Raw genomic sequence first — 24,153 nt, 5'->3', positions numbered from 1 at the left:
TGTCAAGTCCCTGAAATCAGAATTACCAAGTGCACCACTTTGCAAGCTAGTGCTATTCACCACACACATCACAAAAATACATGGGATGGGGCCGGGCCAGTGGGGGCGCGCCACGTGGCGGCGGCGGCGGAACCCGGACGTGTCCGTCGGCGGAAAAAAAATGTCCGGCGGCGCGGGGAGCTAAATTTTTAGGGTTTCATCCGTGATTCGAATGGGGGGGTCTTTATATAGGCATAGAGGGAGCTAGGAGAGTCCAAATGAGGTGCGTTTTTTGGCCACGCAATCGTGATCGAATGCTCTAGATGATGGAGAAGGATTAGGTGGGTTTTGGGCCAAATTGGAGGGGTGTTGGGCTGCAACACACACGAGGCCTTTTCGGTCCCTCGGTTAACCGTTGGAGTATCAAACAAAGTCCAAATGGTACGAAACTTGACAGGCGGTCTACCGGTACTAAACTAAGGCCGCTTGGCAAGTCCCGGTCCAATCCGGAAATGTTTAATCCCCACACACGAAAGAAAGGTAGAAATGGCCACCGGAGGAGAACGAAGCGCCAGAATGCAAAACGGACAACGGGGAAAATGCTCGAATGCATGAGATGAAACACGTATGCAAATGCAATGCACATGATGACATGATATGAGATGCATGACAATGATAACAACACACGGAGACAAAAACCCGAACCCGAGAAAATAAAATAATTAAACGCCGGAAACAGCAAGAGTTGGGGTACAAATTGGGAAAGTCATATCCGGGGTGTTACAACACTCCACCACTACGAAAGGATCTCGTCCCGAGATCTAGGACTGAAAGAACGTCGGGTACTCAGAACGGAGGTGATCCTCGCGTTCCCAGGTAGCTTCACAGTTGTAATGGTGTGACCACTTGACTTTGAGAAATTTGATTTACTTATTGCGAGTCTTGCGTTCAGTCTCTTCAAGAATAGCAACTGGGTGCTCACGATAAGAGAGATCTTCTTGGAGCGCAATGTCCTCGAAGTTGACGGTGCGGTCAGGAGTCTTGAAGCACTTTCGAAGCTGAGAGACATGGAACACGTCATGAACATTTGCAAAGTTTGAAGGAAGCTCGAGTTGATAGGCGAGGTCGCCTCTCTTGTTGACATTCCTGAAAGGTCCCACGTATCTAGGGGCAAGCTTCCCTTTGATACCGAAGCGACGAGTACCTTTCAAAGGAGAGACGCGGAGGTAAACATGATCTCCGATCTCGAAAGCCAAATCACGGTGCTTACTATCATAGTAGCTCTTCTGGCGGGATTGGGCTGCTTTGAGGTTATCACGAATGACTTTGCACATTTCCTCTGCCTCTGTGATTAAGTCATTACCCAAAAGCTGACATTCACCGGTTTCAGACTAGTTGAGAGGGGTACGGCACTTCCTGCCATACAGATTTCGAATGGGGCCTTGCCTGAACTTGCTTGAAAACTGTTGTTGCAGGATAATTCAGCATAAGGAAGACAATCCTCCCACTTCATGCCGAAGGAGATCACACAAGCCCTGAGCATATCTTCAAGAATCTGGTTGACACGCTCGACTTGACCGCTAGTTTGAGGATGGAAAGCCGTGCTGAAGCGGATGTTGGTGCCCATGGCCTTCTGAAAAGAATCCCAAAACTTGGATGTAAAGATGCTGCCACGGTATGAAGAGATCACTTGTGGAATACCGTGCAGAGAGACAATACGAGAGGTATAGAGTTCCGCCAATTGAGCTGCAGTGATCGACTCTTTGATAGGCAGAAAGTGAGCCACTTTGGTGAGTTTTTGTCCACGCGATCGTGATCGAACTCTCTAGATGGTGGAGAAGGATTAGGTGGGTTTTGGGCCAAATTGGAGGGGTGTTGGGCTGCAACACACACGAGGCCTTTTCGGTCCCTCGGTTAACCATTGGAGTATCAAACGAAGTCCAAATGGTACGAAACTTGACAGGAGGTCTACCGGTACTAAACTAAGGCCTCTTGGCAAGTCCCGGTCCAATCCGGAAATGTTTAATCCCCACACACGAAAGAAAGGTAGAAATGGCCAGCGGAGGAGAACGAAGCGCCAGAATGCAAAACGGACAACGGGGAAAATGCTCGAATGCATGAGATGAAACACGTATGCAAATGCAATGCACATGATGACATGATATGAGATGCATGACAACGACAACAACACATGGAGACAAAAACCCGAACCCGAGAAAATAAAATAATTAAACGCCGGAAACAACAAGAGTTGGGTACAAATTGGGAAAGTCATATCCGGGGTGTTACAACACTCCACCACTACGAAAGGATCTCGTCCCGAGATCTAGGACTGAAAGAACGTCGGGTACTCAGAACGGAGGTGATCCTCGCGTTCCCAGGTAGCTTCACGGTTGTAATGGTGTGACCACTTGACTTTGAGAAATTTGATTGACTTATTGCGAGTCTTGCGTTCAGTCTCTTCAAGAATAGCAACTGGGTGCTCACGATAAGAGAGATCTTCTTGGAGCTCAATGTCCTTGAAGTTGACGGTGCGGTCAGGAGTCTTGAAGCACTTTCGAAGCTGAGAGACATGGAACACGTCATGAACATTTGCAAAGCTTGAAGGAAGCTCGAGTTGATAGGCGAGGTCGCCTCTCTTGTTGACATTCCTGAAAGGTCCCACGTATCTAGGGGCAAGCTTCCCTTTGATACCGAAGCGACGAGTACCTTTCAAAGGAGAGACGCGGAGGTAAACATGATCTCCGATCTCGAAAGCCAAATCACGGTGCTTACTATCATAGTAGCTCTTCTGGCGGGATTGGGCTGCTTTGAGGTTATCACGAATGACTTTGCACATTTCCTCTGCCTCTGTGATTAAGTCATTACCCAAAAGCTGACATTCACCGGTTTCAGACTAGTTGAGAGGGGTACGGCACTTCCTGCCATATAGATTTCAAATGGGGCCTTGCCCGAACTTGCTTGAAAACTGTTGTTGCAGGATAATTCAGCATAAGGAAGACAATCCTCCCACTTCATGCCGAAGGAGATCACACAAGCCCTGAGCATATCTTCAAGAATCTGGTTGACACGCTCGACTTGACCGCTAGTTTGAGGATGGAAAGCCGTGCTGAAGCGGATGTTGGTGCCCATGGCCTCCTGAAAAGAATCCCAAAACTTGGATGTAAAGATGCTGCCACGGTCTGAAGAGATCACTTGTGGAATACCGTGCAGAGAGACAATACGAGAGGTATAGAGTTCCGCCAATTGAGCTGCAGTGATTGACTCTTTGATAGGCAGAAAGTGAGCCACTTTGGTGAGTTTGTCAATGACAACGAATATAGCATCATTGCCACGCTTGGACTTTGGAAACCCAGTCACGAAGTCCATCTCAATGTGGTCAAACTTCCATTCTGGAATGGCAAGAGGTTGGAGGAGACCAGCTGGCCTTTGGTGTTCTGCCTTCACTCTTCTACAGACATCACATTCGTTCACGAATTGAGCAATCTCGCGCTTCATTCGAGTCCACCAATAAGCCTGCTTGAGGTCTTGATACATCTTCGTGCTCCCAGGGTGGATGGAGAGGAGAGAATTGTGAGCCTCGTTCATGATCACTTTACGAAGTTCACCTTTGGGTACCACAATACGATCCTCGAAGAAGAGAGTGTCCTTGTCATCAAGGCGGTAGCACTTGTACTTGGGTTGACTCTTGGCAATCCCAATCTTCACCTTTTTCACCATAGCATCAAGAAGCTGGGCTTGGCGAATCTGGTCTTCCAAGGTAGGAGAGACTTGAAGGTTGGCGAGGAAACCTTGAGGAACAACTTGCAGATTAAGTTTGCGGAAAGCTTCACAAAGTTCAGGTTGATAAGGCTTAAGAATCAGACTGTTGCAATAAGCCTTTCTGCTCAATGCGTCAGCAATCACATTGGCCTTGCCTGGAGTATACTCGATACTCGGATTACACTCTTGAATCATTTCGACCCTCGAGTTTGCTTGAGGTTGAGATTAGGCTGAGTGAAGATGTACTTGAGATTCTTGTGATCAGTGAAAATGTCCACTTTTCTTCCCAATAAGAGATGTCTCCAAGTCAAAAGAGCATGCACAACTGCCGCCAACTCGAGATCATGAGTGGGGTAGTTCTTCTCATTGGGCTTCAACTGGCGAGAGGTATAAGCAACAACTTTCTTCTCTTGCATCAATACTGCACCAAGACCTTGGAGAGAGGCATCACAAAAGACCTCGTACGGCTTGGATTCATCAGGCGGAGTCAGAACTGGAGCAGTGATCAATTTCTCTTTCAAGGTGTTGAAAGCAATGTCACACTCCGGAGACCAAACGTACTTGACGTGCTTCTGGAGAAGATTAGAGAGAGGCTTCGCGATCTTAGAAAAGTTTTCAACGAATCTTCGACAATAGCTTGCGAGACCGAAGAAGCTACGGAGTTGCTTCACGTTCTGAGGAGGTTCCCAATTCACAATTGCAGACACCTTCTCAGGATTCATGGCAATGCCCTTGGCAGAGATGATATGACCAAGATAAAGAACCTCATCGAGCCAAAATTCACACTTGGAGAACTTGGCATAGAACTGGTGTTCCCTCAGCTTATCGAGTACCAAACGTAAGTGCTTGGCATGATCTTCCTTGTTCTTGGAGAAAACCAGAATGTCGTCGAGATAGACCAAAACGAAGTCATTGGTGTAGGCGTTGAAGATGAAGTTCATCATGCAAGAGAACGTCGGAGGAGCGTTGACGAGGCCAAAAGACATGATAGTGTATTCATATGAACCAAAGCTTGTCCTGAAAGCCGTCTTGGGAATATCTTGCTCACGGATTCGAATCTGATGATAACCCATACGGAGATCAAGCTTGGAGAATACTTGGGCACCTTTGAGTTGTTCGAACAGCTCGTTGATATTGGGAAGTGGGTATTTGTTCTTGATGGTCTTCTTGTTCAATGGACGGTAATCAACACAAAGCCGGTCCATTCCATCCTTCTTCTTCACAAAAAGAACACCACAACCCCACGGAGAAGAACTAGGCCGGATGAGACCCATTTTCTCTTGAATATCGAGTTGCTTCTTCAGCTCCTTCAACTCTTCAGGTCCGAGCTTGTAAGGACGTTTGCACATAGGTTCCGTGTCGGGCTCAAGATCAATAACGAATTCAACTGGCCGGTGCGGAGGCATTCCTGGAAAGACGTCTTGATATTCACAAACGACTGGAGTTTGCGAGATAGCATCCAGTTCACCCATCTCATTGAGAGAAAACAGACGGATAGTATCATCACGAGCGGCAAAGACAATTACATCCTCAGACAAATGAGTCAATTGAATCTGCCTGGCTGCACAATCAAGCTGAGCCTTGTGCTTAGAAAGCCAATCCATTCCGAGAATAAGATCAATAACCGAGTCACCAAGAACCGTAGGAGAAGATAGAAAATTGTAGTCTCCCAAAGTGATAGTAACATCCGGAGCAATGGAGTTAGCATGCATGCGCCTACCGGGAGATACAACTGCTAATGGACTAGGCAAAATTTGCAAACCATGCTTAGATGAAAACGGTCTCGAGATGAAACAATGCGATGCACCCGTGTCAAAAAGAACTTTAGCAGGAATATCGTTAACTAGAAGGTTACCCATGATGACATCTGATGAATCCTCTGCCTGAGCTGCATTCATCAAGTTGACCTTGGCGTGCTTGGGGTAATGCTTGACCACAGCTGTACTTGCCGATCTGACAGGAGGAGGAGGAGGAAGACGCCTCTGGTTGAAACACTTGTTGGCATAGTGACCCTTCTGTTAGCACTTGTTGCACGTGACCTCTGAAAGCGGACGGTGATACAGAGCACTCGATCTTGGAGCTTGAGACGAAGTCTTGTTCTGAAAGCCAGGGTTGGGTGGGTGGGAAGATCCACTGCCACCTTTGCTCTTCTGCTGATACGGCTAACGGAACGGAGGAGGAGGAAGCCAATACTTCTGCTGCTTGGCCACTTGAGTAGAGGAAGAAGGAGTAGTGTCTCTGACTCTCTTCTTGGAAGCATCACACCTCAGTTGAGCGGCCTTTTGCTTCAGTGCCATGTTGTAGAACTCATCGTACCTCAAGGGCTCAAAGAGAACAAGAGCTAGCTGAATTTCTTCTCTGAGACCACCCCTGAACTGGTATATCATGCTCTTCTCATCAGACACGTCCTGCTTAGCACAGCGGGCGAGCTTCTGGAACAACTTGTTGTAGTCATAGACAGACAAAGAGCCTTGCTTCAGGTTGTGGAATTCCTCACGCTTGCTTTCAACCACGCTCTGGGGAATAGGATGAGCTCGGAAATCTCGACGGAATTCATCCCAAGTGATAACATGTCCACCTCTGGAGTCCTTGTACTGCTGGAACCATTCTGCAGCTTGGTCTTTGAGTTGGAAGGAAGCGATCTTGACAAAGTCCTCAGGCCTGACGTTGCTGCACTCGAAATGCTTGCATAGATCCACAAGCCAATCGTCAGCATCGGTTGCCTCAACACAATTGCTGAAAGTCTTTGGCCCGTTAGCAAGGAACTGGTTGAGTGTAGCAAAGTGATTCTGATTGTTCCTTTGGTTCCCTTGGTTGCCTTGATTGCGCTCTTGGAGAATTTGCATGATCAACTGTCTGTTTGCATTGGTTGCGGACATCACATCTTGCCATGCCTCCGGAGGAGGGGGAGGTGGTGGCGGATTAAGATTCGGAGTCGTGCGCGTTGGAGGAGCCATCCTGAAGAGGTTGACATCCATTAGCACATAGATAGAAAAATATTGAAGATGAATCCAACGGAATGAAAATTGCAACATATAGTCTTCACATCCGAACAAAAAGAACGAATGCATTCCTCTTGAAATGGTCACATATCCATAAATTGAGAAGCCACGTAGAATTAAGGTAGAGAAATAAATCAACAAGGTACGGATCAAGAACGAATAATCGGTAAGAAATCCCAATCTCAAACCTATATCCGTGGAAGAAGAACTAGAGCTACTAGAATTCCCACCTATGAAACTCCCGAACCTTTCCGGTTATGCAATCAGGTGTTGGGGATACAGGGGAAGCATAATATCTCACCCAAATCTAGCAAATCCTACATCCAGCTGTATCCATCCTTCAACACATAACCAAGAAAAACTTCGGAAACCATCTACCTCGACCTTCGAAAAGCATCTGTTATACAAGTTATGGCGATACTCCCGAACTCCCGCCCCAGTACTGGGTGGCGTCGAGGTTATCTCACCAACGAACTGCATAAAAGAGATTTTCCATGTCGGCATACTAAACTCAGGTATTCCAGAACTGCAACGATAAAATTATGACAACAACACCTCAGAGCTCAACTCCCCGGGACACTTCCACTAAACCCCTGACAGGAGGCACCAAGACAATGTTGTCATCATAAAACCATCGGAACGATTCCAAGATACCCGCGTGATCCTAAAAAAAATTTAGTGGAATTTCAGAAGAGAAGAGTCAAAACTCTACGTCAGGATGCCTTACCAGAGCGATGAGGAGACTGGGAAGTAAAAAGAATTCCTAAACTCTCTGATATATAATTCCTAAATGACTCAAAACATTTTTCTAGACACAACTCGGCCGCTAAAAACGATCAAGCAATGGGGCTCCTAAGGTCGGGGAAGGCTCTGATTACCAACTTGTAACACCCTCGATGCGTCTATATCTCCCACGTGTCGAGGCACGACTTAGAGGCATAATCGCATTGAAGGCATATGTCGCAAGTTAGGCAATCTTCATAACATCCCATGCAATATATAATATATAATAAAAGGGGAGATAACATAGTTGGCTTACACTCGCCACGTCAATCAAGTACATAAATAACATTACATCATCCAAACACTCATGGCCCGACTACGGCGCCAAAATAAAAGATAACCCAACAAGCGACATGGTCCCGATCACCCCCAACTGAGCACCACTACTGATCATCAGGAAAGGAAACATAGTAACGTTGAGAGTCTTCGTCGAACTCCCACTTGAGCTCAAACGCGTCTCCTGGAGCGGAATCATCGGGCCCTGCATCTGGTGTAATAGTAATCTGTGAGCCACAGGGACTCAGCAATCTCGCACCCTCGCGATCAAGACTATTTAAGCTTATAGGTAAGGCAAGGTACAAATATATGTGGAGCTGCAGCAAGCGACTAGCAAAATATGGTGGCTAACTTATTCGCAAAAGAGAGAGAGAAGAGGAGGCAAAGCGTGAGCGAGAAACTAGAGGACAACATGCGCAAACATTACTCCAACACCGTGTCCACTTCCCGGACTCCGCCGAGAAGAGGCCATCACGGTAACACACTCAGTTGATTCATTTTAATTAAGTTAAGGTTCAAGTTATCTACAACCGGACATTAACAAATTCCCATCTACCCATAACCGCGGGCACGGCTTTCGGAAGTTCAAAACCCTGCAGGGGAGTCCCAACTTAGCCCATGACAAGCTCTCACGGTCAACGAAGGAATAGACCTCCTCCCAAGACGTTCCGATCAGACTCGGTATCTCGGTTCTTCAAGACACTTCGACAGGTTAAAACAAGACCAGCAACACCGCCCGAATGTGCCGACAAATCCCGATAGGAGCTGCACATATCTCGTTCTCAGGGCACACTCAGATTGTCTTAGGTACGGGTAGGCCAGCCCAGAGTTGCCCCCGGTGGCCACCGGCAGCTGACAGGTGGACCAACACTCAGAGGAGCACTGGCCCGGGGGGGGTTAAAATAAGATGACCCTCGGGCTCCGGAAACCCAAGGGGAAAAGAGGCTAGGTGGCAAATGGTAAAACCAAGGTTGGGCATTGCTAGAAAAGCTTTAATCAAGGTGAACTATCAAGGGGTTCCCATTATAACCCAACCACGTAAGGAACGCAAAATCCGGGAACATAACACCGATATGACGGAAACTAGGGCGGCAAGAGTGGAACAAAACACTAGGCGAGAGGCCGAGCCTTCGACCCTTTACCAAGTATATAGATGCATTAAGATAACATGGCAATATAATGATATCCCAACAAATAAATAAATGTTCCAACAAGGAACGGACTCCAATCTTCACTTGCAACTAGCAACGCTATAAGAGGGGCTGAGCAAAGCGGTAACATAGCCAATCAACGATTTGCTAGGACATGGTGGGTTAGAGGTTTGACATGGCAATTTGGGAGGCTTGAAAGCAAGTGGTAGGCATCGTAGCATTGGCATAGCAAAAGAGCGAGCAAACTAGCATAGCAAAGATAGTAGTGATTTCGAGGGTATGATCATCTTGCCTGCACGGTTGTCAGAGTTGACTGGATCCTCGAAAGCAAAGTCAACAGGCTCCTCGTTAGCGAACTCGTTTCCCGGCTCTACCCAAACAAGACAAACAAGCAACAAGGACACAAATCAACCACGTGCAACTCAAACAACATGATGCAAAGATGATATGTTATGCGGGATGCATATGCAAGATGTGACAGGAAATGCAAGAACCTGGCTCCAACTTGGAAATCCAAGTGTGCCACTGGAAAAATGAGATGAAATCGCTTGAAAACGATATAAAGAACACCGGAATCAGAGTTACGGTTTGGAAATGGCAAGCGATTCAATTATGGCACCGGTCTGCGATTTACAGCAAGTAGCCATCTAAATGCAATGAGATGAACATGCTACAGCACCCAAACATGACAAAAAATACATGGCAGGGATTCATTCATGATGCTTAACAAAAGTCTAGCACTGAGCTACGGCCAATTCATCCATTAAGAGGTTCAAACAAGCATGGCAAAAATGCATATGGCAAACAGATTTCAGACTTAGTGAAATCAACACTTGTCTGGAATTTCAGATCAGGTAGCACTCTTCGGAGCAACAAAACTACATACTACAGGACCTGAACATGGCAAAGTAAAGTATGGCATGGAGCTACTCAAAGAGCTTAAAAAAGTCCCTTAGTGACCTTGAGCCAAAAGGGATCAGAAAATACAATTGCAAGCATGTGAACATAGCAAAACATAATTAGATCACAGACTTGGTGAAAACTGAAGCATGCTGAAAACAGATATCAAGTAGGCATGTTTACGAGCTCGATGCACTCACTACGGTGCAACGCATGACAAAATAAGCATACATCTATCAAGAACACACAAAATGAAAGCTAGACATGGCAAGAATAATAGCATAGCATGCACGGATCAACTACAACATCATCGGCAAAATTGCAAACAAGTTGACAATCTGCCCAGATTCACAAAGTAGCAAAAGTAGAGCTCGATTGACTCAAGCTAGGGTGCTCCATAATTGCAAAGAAAGACATGGATGGATAGAGCACTACAAGATTAACAAAACATCCTTACTTATCATCCTCAAAATAGGCACAGATCACTAGGAAACAACATGAACATATGGCCATATGAGATAAACAGCTCAAGGACTTAGTGGAATTGTCAAGTCCCTGAAATCAGAATTACCAAGTGCACCACTTTGCAAGCTTGTGCTATTCACCACACACATCACAAAAATACATGGGATGCGGCCGGGCCAGTGGGCGCGCGCCACGTGGCGGCGGCGGCGGAACCCGGACGTGTCCGTCGGCGGAAAAAAAATGTCCGGGAGCGCGGGGAGCTAAATTTTTAGGGTTTCATCCGTGATTCGAATGGGGGGGTCTTTATATAGGCATAGAGGGAGCTAGGAGAGTCCAAATGAGGTGCAGTTTTCGGCCACGCGATCGTGATCGAACGCTCTAGATGATGGAGAAGGATTAGGTGGGTTTTGGGCCAAATTGGAGGGGTGTTGGGCTGCAACACACACGAGGCCTTTTCAGTCCCTCGGTTAACCGTTGGAGTATCAAACGAAGTCCAAATATATGGCCATATGAGATAAACAGCTCAAGGACTTAGTGGAATTGCCAAGTCCCTCAAATCAGAATTACCAGGTGCACCACTTTGCAAGCTTGTGCTAGTCACCACACACATCACAAAAATACATGGGTTGCACCTCTGGAAAGATGGCAAAACCCTTAACAAAACATATGTAGCGCATCAGGGCATATCATCCACACATTAATCATGGCAAAAATGACAAAAAGCTAAATGGAGCAGCAGATCTGACAATTATCTCAAGTAGCCCTCTTCTAACAGCATTTGGGGCATCAAGATGAACTCAAATGAAAATGATGCAATGGAATGAAATGATGTACTCTCTGATATGAACATTTTGATATGCTATATGCCCAAATCGGAGCTACGGATGCAAAGTTATAGCACTATGCAGATGGGCACTTGAAACTGGAAATCGGGGACTTAGTAGAAAAAAAACACCTCCGGATCTAGGGTTTGACCCGGGCACGCAATACGAGGATGGCCGGAACACTGTTCACTGGAGGTCGCCGGAGATCGTCGGGGAAAGAGGGGACGGCCATCCTCGTCGGAAAGGGAGGCGGCGCGGGAGGCGGCGCGGGCGCTGGCGTCGAGGCAGAGCGGCGGGCGCCGGTCACCGGACCACGGGAAGAGAGGCGGCGGGGTCGGCGAGAGGAGGCACGGCGGCGATGGGCTCGGGGGGGCCGCGCACGGGCTCTCCCGGGCCGGTGGCGGCGGGATGTGGCCGGGCCAATGGGGGTGCGCCATGTGGCGGCGCTGGCGGAACCCGGACGTGTCCGTCGGCGGAAAAAATGTCCGGCGGCGCGGGGAGCTAAATTTTTAGGGTTTCGTCCGTGATTCGAATGGGGGGGGTCTTTATATAGGCATAGAGGTTGCTAGGAGAGTCCAAATGAGGTGCGGTTTTCGGCCACGCGATCGTGATCGAACGCTCTAGATGATGGAGAAGGCTTAGGTGGGTTTTGGGCCAAATTGGAGGGGTGTTGGGCTGAAACACACACGAGGCCTTTTTGGTCCCTCGGTTAACCGTTGGAGTTTCAAACGAAGTCCAAATGGTACGAAACTTGACAGGCGGTCTACCGGTAGTAAACCAAGGCTGCTTGGCAAGTCTCGGTCCAATCGGGAAATGTTTAATCCCCACACACGAAAGAAAGGTAGAAATGGCCACCGGAGGAGAAAGAAGTGCCGGAATGCAAAACGGACAACGGGGAAAATGCTTGAATGCATGAGATGAAACACGTATGCAAATGCAATGCACATGATGACATGATATGATATGCATGACAACGACAACAACACACGGAGACAAAAACCCGAACCCGAGAAAATAAAATAACCAAACGCCGGAAACGGCAAGAGTTGGAGTACAAATTGGGAAAGTCATATCTGGGGTGTTACACACCGTGGGCCCACGAGGCAGGGGGCGCGCCCAGGGGGGTAGGGCGTGCCCCTGACCCTCGTGGTCAAGTGCCAGCTCCTCCTGTTGTGTCCTCAGTGCCAAATATTCTCAAATATTCCACAAAAAATCATATTTAAATTTCAGGGCATTTGGAGAACTTTTATTTTCGGGGTATTTTTATATTGCACGGATAATTCAGATAACAGACAGAAAATACTATTTTTATTTTATTTAATATAAATAACATAAAGTAAAAGTGGGGTACAGAAGGTTGTGCCTTCTTGTTTCATCAATCTCATGCTCATCAAAAGGAATCCACTAACAAGGTTGCTCAAGTCTTGTTAACAAACTCATTCCGAATAACATGGAACCGGAGAAATTTCGAATAACACTATGTTACATCAACGGGGATATGCACATCCCCAACAATAAGAATATCATATTTCTTCTTAACAGTAGGAATAGGAAATTCAAAACTTCCAAAAATAATCGACGAAATTTTTCCAATAGAATTGATACTCTGGACTTGAGGTTGTTTCCTCGGAAAGTGTACCGTATGCTCATTACCATTAACATGAAAAGTGACATTGCCTTTGGTGCAATCAATAACAGCCCCTGCAGTATTCAAAAAGGGTCTTCCAAGAATAATAGACATACTATCGTCCTCGGGAATATCAAGAATAACAAAGTCCGTTAAAATAGTAACGTTTGCAACCACAACAGGCACATCCTCACAAATACAGACAGGTATAGCAGTTGATTTATCAGCCATTTGCAAAGATATTTCAGTAGGTGTCAACTTATTCAAATCAAGTCAACGATATAAAGAGAGAGGCATAACACTAACACCGGCTCCAAGATCACATAAAGCAGTTTTAACATAGTTTCTTTTAATGGAGCATGGTATAGTGGATACTCCTGGATCTCCAAGTTTCTTAGGTGTTCCACCTTTAAAAGTATAATTAGCAAGCATGGTGGAAATTTCAGCTTCCAGTATCTTTCTCTTATTTGTAACAATTTCTTTCATATACTTAGCATAAGGATTCATTTTAAGCATATCAGTTAACCGCATACGCAAAAAGGTAGGTCTAATCATTTCAGCAAAACGCTCAAAATCCTCATCATCTTTTTTCTTGGATGGTTTGGGAGGAAAAGGCATGGGTTTCTGAACCCATGGTTCTCTTTCTTTACCATGTTTCCTAGCAAAAAAGTCTTTCTTATCATAACATTGATTCTTTGATTGTGGGTTATCAAGATCAATAGCAGGTTCAATTTCTACATCATTATCATTACTAGGTTGAGCATCATCATGAACATTATCATTAGCATCATCACTAGTTTCAGGTTCATTTCCAGATTGTGTTTCAGCATCAGAAATAGAAATATCATTTGAATTCTCAGGTGGTTGAGCAATAGGTTCACTAGAAGCATGCAAAGTCCTATCATTTTTCTTTTTCTTCCTTTTAGAAGGACTAGGTGCATCTATATTATTTCTTTGAGAATCTTGCTCAATTCTCTTAGGATGGCCTTCAGGATACATAGGTTCCTGAGTCATTCTACCAGTTCTAGTAGCCACTCTAATAGCATAATCATTATTCTTACTATTCAATTCATTGAGCAAATCATTTTGGGCTTTAAGTACTTGTTCTACTTGAGTGGTAACCATAGAAGCATGTTTACTAATGAGTTTAAGTTCACCTTTAACTCTAGACATATAATCACGCAATTATTCAAGCGTATCGGAATTATATTTCAATTGTCTACCAAAATAAGCATTAAAGTTTTCTTGTTTAACAGTGAAATTGTCAAACTCGTCTAAGCATTGTCTAGTAGACTTATAACGAGGGATATCACCTTCATCAAATCTATAGAGAGAGTTTACCTTTACTACCTGTGTCGGGTTATCAAGACCACGAGTTTCTTCAATAGGTAGTGGATTAAGATCATATATTTCTTCAATAGGAGGTAAATTCTTAACATCTTCAGCTTTAATACCTTTTTCTTTCATAGATTTCTTTGCCTCTTGCATATCTTCAGGACTGAGAAATAGAACACCTCTCTTCTTCGGAGTTGGTTTAGGAATAGGCTCAGGAGGTGTCCAATTATTTTCATTTGTCAACATATTATTCAATAGAATTTCACCTTCATCCGGTGTTCTTTCCCTGAAAATAGAACCAGCACAATTATCCAGGTAATCTCTGGAAGCATCGGTTAGTCCATTATAAAAGATATCAAGTATTTCATTTTTCTTAAGAGGGTGATCAGGCAAAGCATTAAGTAATTGGAGAAGACTCCCCCAAGCTTGTGGGAGACTCTCTTCTTCAATTTGCACAAAATTATATATATATATCCCTCAAAGCAGCTTGTTTCTTATGAGCAGGGAAATATTTAGCAGAGAAGTAATAAATCATATCCTGGGGACTACGCACACTACCAGGATCAACAGAATTAAACCATATCTTAGCATCACCCTTTAATGAGAACGGAAATATTTTAAGGATATAAAAGTAGCGAGTTCTCTCATCATTAGTGAACAGGGTGGCTATATCATTTAATTTAGTAAGATGTGCCACAACAGTTTCAGATTCATAGCCATGAAAAGGATCAGATTCATAGCCATGAAAAGGATCAGATTCAACCAAAGTAATTATATCAGGATCAACAGAGAATTCATAATCCTTATCAGTAACACAGATAGGTGAAGTAGCAAAAGCAGGGTCAGGTTTCATTATAGCATTAAGGGATTGGTGCTTCCATTTAGCTAATAGTTTCTTAAGATCACTCTATCATTAAAAGCAAGAATAGCTCTAGCAGATTCTTCATCCAGAACATAACCCTCAGGAACAAGAGGCAATTCGTAAGTATTAGGGGGAGAGTCTTCATCATCACTATCTTCAGTATAATCAATTTCAATAATTTCATTCTCTCTGACCCTAGCAAGTTGTTCATCAAGAAATTCACCAAGTGGCACAGTAGTATCAAGTGTAGAAGTAGTTTCATCATAAGTATCATGCATAGCACAAGTGGCATCATCAATAACATGCGACATATCAGAATGAATAGCAGAAGCAGGTTTAGATGTCGCAAGCTTACTCAAAACAGAAGGTGAATCAAGTGTAGAGCTAGATGGCAGTTTGTCAGTGCCAAAACCGGCGGATCTCGGGTAGGGGGTCCCGAACTGTGCGTCTAGGCAGGATGGTAACAGGAGGCAAGGGACACGAAGTTTTACCCAGGTTCGGGCCCTCTTGATGGAGGTAAAACCCTACGTCCTACTTGATTAATATTGATGATATGGGTAGTACAAGAGTAGATCTACCACGAGATCAGAGAGGCTAAACCCTAGAAGCTAGCCTATGGTATGATTGTTGTTCTGTATGTTGTCCTACGGACTAAAACCCTCCGGTTTATATAGACACCGGAGAGGGTTAGGGTTACACAAAGTCAGTTACAATGGTAGGAGATCTACATATCCGTATCGCCAAGCTTGCCTTCCACGCCAAGGAAAGTCCCTTCCGGACATGGGACAAAGTCTTCAATCTTGTATCTTCATAGTCCAGGAGTCCGGCTGAAGGTATAGTCCGGCCATCCGGACACCCCCTAATCCAGGACTCCCTCAGTAGCCCCTGAACCAGGCTTCAATGACGACGAGTCCGGCACGTAGTTTGTCTTCGGCATTGCAAGGCGGGTTCCTCCTCCAAGTACTTCATAGAAGATTTTGAACACAAAGATAGTGTCCGGCTCTGCAAAATGAGTTTCCACATATTTCCATAGAGAGAATAATATTTTCACAAATCTAATCTGCTGACGTATTCCGTAGTGTGACGCACCACAGCCAAGCCTTTATTCGAATCGTTTTATTACCCCACCTCAGTGCGTCATGCGAGGCGGTTTCCTTGGCACGTCTTGTCAAAGTAGATATCGTGTCCCCTTATTCCGGGATTCTCATCAATACGGGCGTGGGTAACCCAACCGCGCCATTGATTATGGCGCTTGGGGATAAGCGAGTTTTACCAGCCTGGTGGGGACACGTAGTTGCGTCCACCCATATAAGGGGATAAGGATCCACCTTTTCACCTACGCCTTCTTCCTCCTTTGCCTATCCATTCTTGCGCACCCGAGCTCCAGCGCCCAAGTCCCCACTCTCCACCTCAACCTTCTCCAGCCATGTCCGAAGCGGGAGGCAAGTGGATGGTCTCCTCCGTTATGGAGGGACACATCAAAAGACTAAGGAAGGCCGGATACTTGTCTAACGACATTGCGCACCGGCTTCCTGAAGAGGGGCAGCTCGTCCCCACCCCTAGGCCCCATGAGAGGGTGGTGTTCCTCCCCCATTTCCTCCACGGACTGGGATTCCCTCTCCACCCATTTTTCCGGGGGCTCATGTTCTACTATTGCCTGGATTTCCACGATCTGGCCCCGAACTTTGTCCTCAACATCTCGGCGTTTATTGTCGTATGCGAGGCTTTCCTCCGCATCCGCCCCCATTTTGGCTTATGGCTCAAGACTTTCAACGTCAAGCCGAAGGTGGTGCGCGGCAACCAGGCGGAGTGCGGAGGCGCCATGGTGGGCAAGATGCCCAACGTCTTATGGCTTGAGGGCTTCTTTGTGGAGACCCTGAAGGGGTGGCAATCAGGGTGGTTTTACATCACCGAGCTGCGCGACCCTGAATGGGTCGCAGCCCCCGAGTTCCGATCCGGACCCCCTACGCGGCTCACCTCCTGGAAGGAGACGGGCCTGTCGTGGGGTAAAAAAGGAGAGCTGACCGGACTCCAAACATGCGTCCAAACCCTGGTGGACAAGAAGCTCAAACTTTTCAACATAGTCCAGGTTATGCTCATCCACCGAATCCTCCCATGTCAACAACGGGCTTTCAACCTATGGGAGTTTGACCCGGCGCGGCACCGAACTCTGAGCAGGCTCTTCGACACGACATACGAAGATGCCTGGAAGGTGCTTTTCAAGGGCACCGAGGCCCCCGCATCCGCTATCGAGGATCGCGGATTCAGTACGCAGCGTCATGCTCATGCGGTAAGCTGTTTTTACCTTTTACAGGGTATCAGTTTTTCATAGTTTGACTCCATGCGGGATCTAAGCTCCCTTACCTTTGACGGGATTGGCAGGAGACGTCCGGACAGATCAACTGTCCAGCTCCTTTGCCCGAAGGCCCAGCGGACGCTCGTTTGGTGAAGCTGCTGGTTCCGGCACCCCATGTGGTGCCGGAGAAGAAGGCCAAGAAGAAGGCCACGGGGACTCGAAAGAGTGCCCGGTGCCTGGAGGTGTCGGATCCCTCATCCGATGACTCCAAGACGCACTCCTCCCATGAAGACGAGGAGGAAGAAGAGACCCCTCCCCCTCCAGTGGGGGAAGGGAAGAAAAGGAAGGCCGCCCCAACTAGGGAGGCCGAAGTGTCCAAGAAGGGGAAAACCCTTCCTCCGGACTACTCCACCGACGCCGACGACGGTGGAGAGGAGTCGCCACTCAGGGCCAAGCCCCTGGCTAAATCGTAAGTATCCGGATACCAGGGTAATTCATAGTATTCCTTTATTGCACAGCTTTCCCTTATGTCGAATATGTTTATGCAGCCCACCAAAAGACCGGCTCGACGCGTCGTCGAGCGGTTCACTGGACTCGTCGGATGTGAATTCGCTTCCGACGGCTTCCTCCCCCCGCCCTACGGACGACACCGAAGTGTTGTCCCAACAGGTTCCAATTCTGGAGGAGGTGGTCCTGGAGGCGCCGCAAGGCGACCTCCCGGACCCCAGGAGTGAAGGGGATAGAACCCCCAGGGCTCCAAGACCGGCCCTAGGCCGGACACTGCTCCGGAACCTTCAAAGGTTCTAGAGTCCGGCGGGCGACCTCCTTCCAAGAGGAGCAAGCCCACCGTGCCGGTGACCCCCGTCCAACCGGAGGCGCCAGACAATCTGTTGGAGGTGCTCAAAGGCGCCTCCATCGACGAGGGGCACCGCACCATTATGAGAGCGGTGGTTCAGAAGGTTTAGTCCGCCAAGAGCGGACTGACTGAAGCTTGTACTAGCCTTTTAACAGGCTTTGAGGTAAGTAAAAAATGTGTAAATGATATTACCGCATAGACAGTAGCCCCTGATGCTCTGTTTGGCGTTCGGGAAGAAAAGCCAAATAGAGGATCAAAATGAAATTCGCAGGAGTCTAACAAAAAGGAGTCAATATGCGTATGCAGGCTTCTCTGTTGGCGTCCGTCGTACTGACTACGGAAGTGGACACACTAAAGCAGAACCTCGAGCAGTCCGAGCAAGAGCTCGGGCGTGCCAAGAAGCAGCTCGAGGAGAAGGAAGGTAAGAAATACCTTGTTTTAAATATATATATATATATATAAAAGTGTAATTGCAAAAAAATAACAGGATCATCATGGCTATTATAGGGGCCACGTCTGAGGTGGCGACCCTTAAGAAAGCGCTGGTCGAGGCCGAGAAGAGGGCGGCCACGGAGCGCACCGAGCGGGAGAAGTATGAGGCCGATGTTGGCAAGGTGCGGCAAGAGCTCCAGGCTCTCATGGAAAAACATGAGAGTTTGGAGCTTGACTCAAAGACGCGAGCGTCCGAGCTCGTGGTGGCTATTGAAAATGACAAGTCTGCCAAGGCCGAATCCTAGAAGACCCTCCAGGAGTTGGATGAGGTGAAAAAGATAGCGGCGGGTAAGGCATTCTTTATGCAAAGCAAACACGTGAACGTAAGTTACTTGTTACTTACCCGAATCCGGAGCTCTCCAGGAGCATTCGCAGATCTTCCCCGTAGCGTGTCCGATGCCACCGCATTCTATCGAGCCGAGGAGGGCAGCTCGACGGAGAAGGTGTTCTGGTATCAGTATGCTGAGGCCGGACACCCCGTGCCCCTGAGCGACCAGCTGAAGCAACTGGTCGAGCTCCACAAGGTGGCCGAATAGGCCATGAAGGGCCTCATAGTTCGGCTGTGGCCTGGAGAGGCTCTGCTTGGGAGCTATTTCGGGCTGGTGCGGTGGCTGGTGGGGGCTTGTCCAAGGCTCGAAGTCATTAAGCACTCCGTATGCATTGAAGGTGCCCGTATGGCCCTTGCCCGTGCTAAGGTGCACTGGGGCAAGCTGGATGCTGAGAAGCTTCTGAAGGACGGGCCACCGCCGGGGAAGGAGCATTGCAAGCCCGAGAATTATTATAAGGATGTTCTGAAGGGTGCCTTCCTTACGGTGGATGAGTGTTCCAGGGATGTAATTTTTGAGTAAAACTCGCTCGTTTTGTCCTATGCACTGAAAACTTGTTCATATGCGCTAAGCAATGCTGTTGGAATTTAAAATATTACCTTCTGTGCGGCTGTTTATCAATTCTGAGAGATGGCGAGTCGTCAGCTTCTGCCCTCGAGCCGCTAGTGCTGGGGTATTCGGGGATAAACCTGAGCGCTCTTTTTCCCATGTTTGGGTCCTTCGAGGGAGGCACTTAGCACAACGAACAAGGCAATCGGACTATAATGCTTGAACACTCTCACTTAGCCATAGAATTCTATAATTTTAAATTTCAGCGAAGCCCCTGGTATTCGGAAGACCGAGTTCGGGGCGCTATCCACGCCTTGGCCGGGCAGAGCCGACTCCTCGCTCTAAGCGGCATAAGTCTTTAAGGACTCGAAGAACCTCTCCAACAGCGACCAGCTCTCGCTTCATCATGACAGTCAATTTTAGCTTTCTCTACTGAGGTGCTCGACCCAGCTCAACTGGGGCACAATCGCAGTAGTTCTCCTAGTGCTACCTTAGCCGATATAGCGGAACATAAGGCACCAAAACATAGGAGCCGGGCAAACCAACTATTGACCCAAGACATGATTCGGAGCGGATGCATATAATGCTATAGGTTCGGGGTGCCGCACTTGTTAAAGTGTTCGGACTTCTCACACCATATTGAGGGGTACTAAAGCCCCTGGCGTATTTTGGCCATATCGAAGTGTATGGGTGCAACATATCGTTAAGGAACATATATTTATATAAAAAAGAGTAATGCAAAAATAGACAGAAGCTATGCATTGTTTATTAAAAAGGGCTGCGATCAAAGCAGAACGATACAAATAATGCGATAAGCAAAAGGTTGGACTATTTAACATGTCCGTTCCGGGGGCAGGCTGCGGAACGGTAAGCGAAATAGGTATACTGCTCGTGATAGAGACCACCTAGGAGTTCCGTAATGCGGCATGGCTTGTCTGCTTCCATGGTTCTTGCATCGTTTGTGTGGCAATTGAACTGCCGAACAGGCCTTCAGAAGAGTGGAGTCCTGAAAGTAAGAGAAAATTAAAAAATCGGCAGCCCCTAGTGCGGTTTAAGCCGTGTTTCGGGCGTGCCGTGATGGTGCCCCTCCCCCTGCACCCATGGTATTTCTAGAGCGTAGTTATGTACGCGAAGTACTGGTGTCGCATTTTTGCGAGGGCTGGGGTTGGGGCCGCATTGCTACGCCTGCTCGGAACGTGCCAGGCGGTCTTGTTGTAGGTTACTCCAGGCGCGCTTGACGCTGTCCGGACGTTTAATGGCCGGACTGGAGAACTGCCTGGAGAGGCTGCTTTGTACTTCCGCCGCAAGGGCCGCCGTGTGCTCCTCCATTCGGAGAGAGTGTTTGGTGTTTCCATTGACCGTAATTACTCCTCGAGGGCCTGGCATCTTGAGCTTAAGGTATGCGTAGTGCAGCGGTACCGCATTGAACTTGGCAAATGCGGTTCACCCGAGCAGTGCGTGATAGCCACTGCGGAATGGGACTATGTCAAAGATTAGCTCCTCGCTTCGGAAATTATCCAGAGATCCGAAGACCACTTCAAGTATGACTGAGCCTGTACAGTTGGCCTCTACACCTGGTATTACGCCTTCAAAGGTCGTTTTGGTGGGCTTAATCCTCGAGGGATCTATGCCCATTTTCCGCACTGTATCCTGGTAAAGCAGGTTCAGGCTACTACCGCCGTCCATCAGGACTCTAGTGAGATGAAATCCGTCAATAATTGGATCTAGAACCAATGCGGTGAATCCGCCATGACGGGTACTAGTGGGATGGTCCCTTCGATCAAAGGTCATCGGGCAGGAGGACCATGGTTTGAACTTTGGGGCGACTGGCTCTATCGCATATATGTCCCTTAACGCGCGCTTCCGCTCCCTCTTGGGGATGTGGGTTGCGTATATCATGTTCACCGTCCGCACTTGTGGGGGAAACCCTTTTGTCCACTATTGTTCGGCGTCCGAGCCTCCTCGTCGTCATCGCTATGCGGCCCCTTGTCTATATTTTTGGCATTTAACTTGCCTGCTGCTTGAACACCCAACAATCCCTGTTGGTGTGATTGGCCGGCTTTTCGGGGGTGCCATGTATCTGGCACAAGCGGTCGAGTATTCGGTCCAAACTGGACGGGCCCCTAGGATTTCTTTTGAATGGCTTTTTCCGCTGACCGGATTTATAGCCTCTGAATCCGGCATTAACTGTCGTATCCTCAGGGTTGTCTTTGTTAATGCGGCGCGTCTGCTTGTTGCGACGTGACCTGCCACTACTGTCCCTGGTATCCGAATTACCAGGGTTCTTGGTCATGTTGTTGCTACGAGCAAGCCAGCTGTCTTCTCCCACGCAAAAGCGGGTCATGAGTGTTGTGAGTGCTGCCATAGATTTCGGCTTTTCCTGTCCAAGGTGCCGGGCAAGCCACTCATCACGGATATTGTGTTTGAAGGCTGCTAGGGCCTCTGCGTCCGGACAGTCGACTATTTTATTTTTCTTTGTTAGGAACCGTGTACAGAATTGCCTGGCCGATTCATCTTGCTGCTGAATTACGTGGCTTAGGTCATCTGCGTCTGGGGTTCACACGTAAGTGCCCTGGAAATTGTCGAGGAATGCGGCTTCCAGGTCCTCCCAACAACTGATTGATCCTGCTGGCAAGCTGTTAAGCCAATGCCGAGCTGGTCCTTTAAGCTTGAGTGCGAGGTATATGATGGCGTGGAGATCATCGCCGCGGGCCATATGGATATGAAGGAGATAATCCTCGATCCATACCGCAGGATCTGTTGTGCCATCATATGATTCGATGTTTACGGGTTTGAAACCCTCAGGGATTTGATGATCCATTACTTTGTCTGTGAAGCATAGTGGGTGTGCGGCACCTCTGTACTGGGCTATATCACGACGTAGCTCCAATGAGCTTTGTCTACTGTGTTCGGCCCTGCCGGATTTGTGTCCAGCGTGACGGTTACCGTCTCGAGTCGTGGGGCGCCCACGCGATCCGTAGATCGATCTTGTTTGCCTTGCCTTGTCCTCCAACATATCTCGCAGTTCAGGTGCATTTTCCCATGCCTTGGTACGGGATGCGGCTTGAGTGGAGGGCCGAGAGGCCTCTCTGTCACGGCCACGAGGTGGCTGGTCGACCGTATCAAGTGCCGGTGATGTAGGTTTAAGTGCTTCCTCCTCTAATCGGGGTAGCAACCTGCGCTTTGGGTAGCTCTTGGAGGGGTGTTCGAGTTTATGCTCTTCGGCCGCAAGGACTTCAGCCCATCTGTCAACTAGCAAATCTTGATCAGCTCTAAGTTGTTGCTGTTTTTTCTTGAGGCTTCTTGCCGTGGCCATAAGCCTGCGTTGAAAACGCTCTTTCTCGACGGGATCCTCTGGCACGACGAATTCGTCGTCGTCGAGGCTTGCATCGTCTTCGGAGGGAGGCGTATAGTTATAGTCCTTGACCTCTCTATCTGCCGCTCTCTCATGAGGGCTGGCTTCTCCATCCTCCTGTGCTGAATCTTGTAGGAGGGGGTTTTCTTCGGCACTCCCCGGAGTATTATTATCTCCCGTGCTGGAGTCACCGTACTTGCTTTGGCGGGATTTTGAGCGGCACCGCTGACGCCGGCCCTTAGGCTGTTTCTTGGAGGGGTCATCCTCCGCTGTTCCATCGCCATCTCCTTCTTTTGGGGTGTCCACCATGTATATGCCATACGACGAGGTGGCTTTCCAGGGCCCAGTAGGCGCTGGTTCTTCATCGTCTCCTGCATCGGCGTCCATACCGTCGATGTCTTCGAAGTCGAAGTCGAGCATGTCGGTTAAATTATCGACAGTGGCGACAAAGTGAGTGGTGGGTGGGCTTTGAATTTCTTCATCGTCCGTATCCCAACCTTGCTGACCGTAGTCCGGCCAAGGCTCTCTTGATAAAGAGAGAGACTTTAGTGTTTTCAGAATATCGCCAAAAGGCGAGTGCTGAAAGATGTCCGCGGCAGTAAACTCCATGATCGGCGCCCAATCAGATTCGATCGGCAGGGGCGCGGAGGGTTCGGAGTCCGGAGAGGAGTCCGGCTCCTTGGAGTCATAAGTATCGTGGAGTGCGGGGATGGTGTTCGGCTCGACCGCCGTTGGGATCGCAGCCCCCGAGGAAGCGTCCAACCACCCATCCTCGATTGGCGCAGTTGGCTCCGAATTAAGGGTCAAAGCCAATGCGGGTGTGGCCTCCAGGGCACTGTTCGGCGGTAGAGCTAGATCATGCTCGTCGCGACAGTGCGGTGCACTCGGCAGTGGCTCTAATCCGTCGAGGATCAAGTCCCCGCGGATGTCAGCCATGTAGTTTAAACTTCCAAATCTGACCTGACGGCCAGGGGCATAGCTTTCGATCTGCTCCAGACGGCCAAGTGAATTGGCCCGTAGTGCGAAGCCGCCGAAGACGAAGATCTGTCCGGGGAGGAAGGTCTCACCCTGGACTGCATCGCTATTGATGATCATAGGAGGCATCAAGCCTAACGGCGATGACAAAGAGGAACTCTCAATGAAAGCACCAATGTCGGTGTCAAAACCAGCGGATCTCGGGTAGGGGGTCCCGAACTGTGCGTCTAGGCAGGATGTTAACAGGAGGCAAGGGACACGAAGTTTTACCCAGGTTCGGGCCCTCTTGATGGAGGTAAAACCCTATGTCCTGCTTGATTAATATTGATGATATGGGT

The sequence above is a fragment of the Triticum urartu genome, chromosome 5, assembly GCF_003073215.2.
Source record: "Triticum urartu cultivar G1812 chromosome 5, Tu2.1, whole genome shotgun sequence".
NCBI classification, from domain to species: domain Eukaryota; kingdom Viridiplantae; phylum Streptophyta; class Magnoliopsida; order Poales; family Poaceae; genus Triticum; species Triticum urartu.
This window is presented reverse-complemented; position numbering follows the sequence as displayed.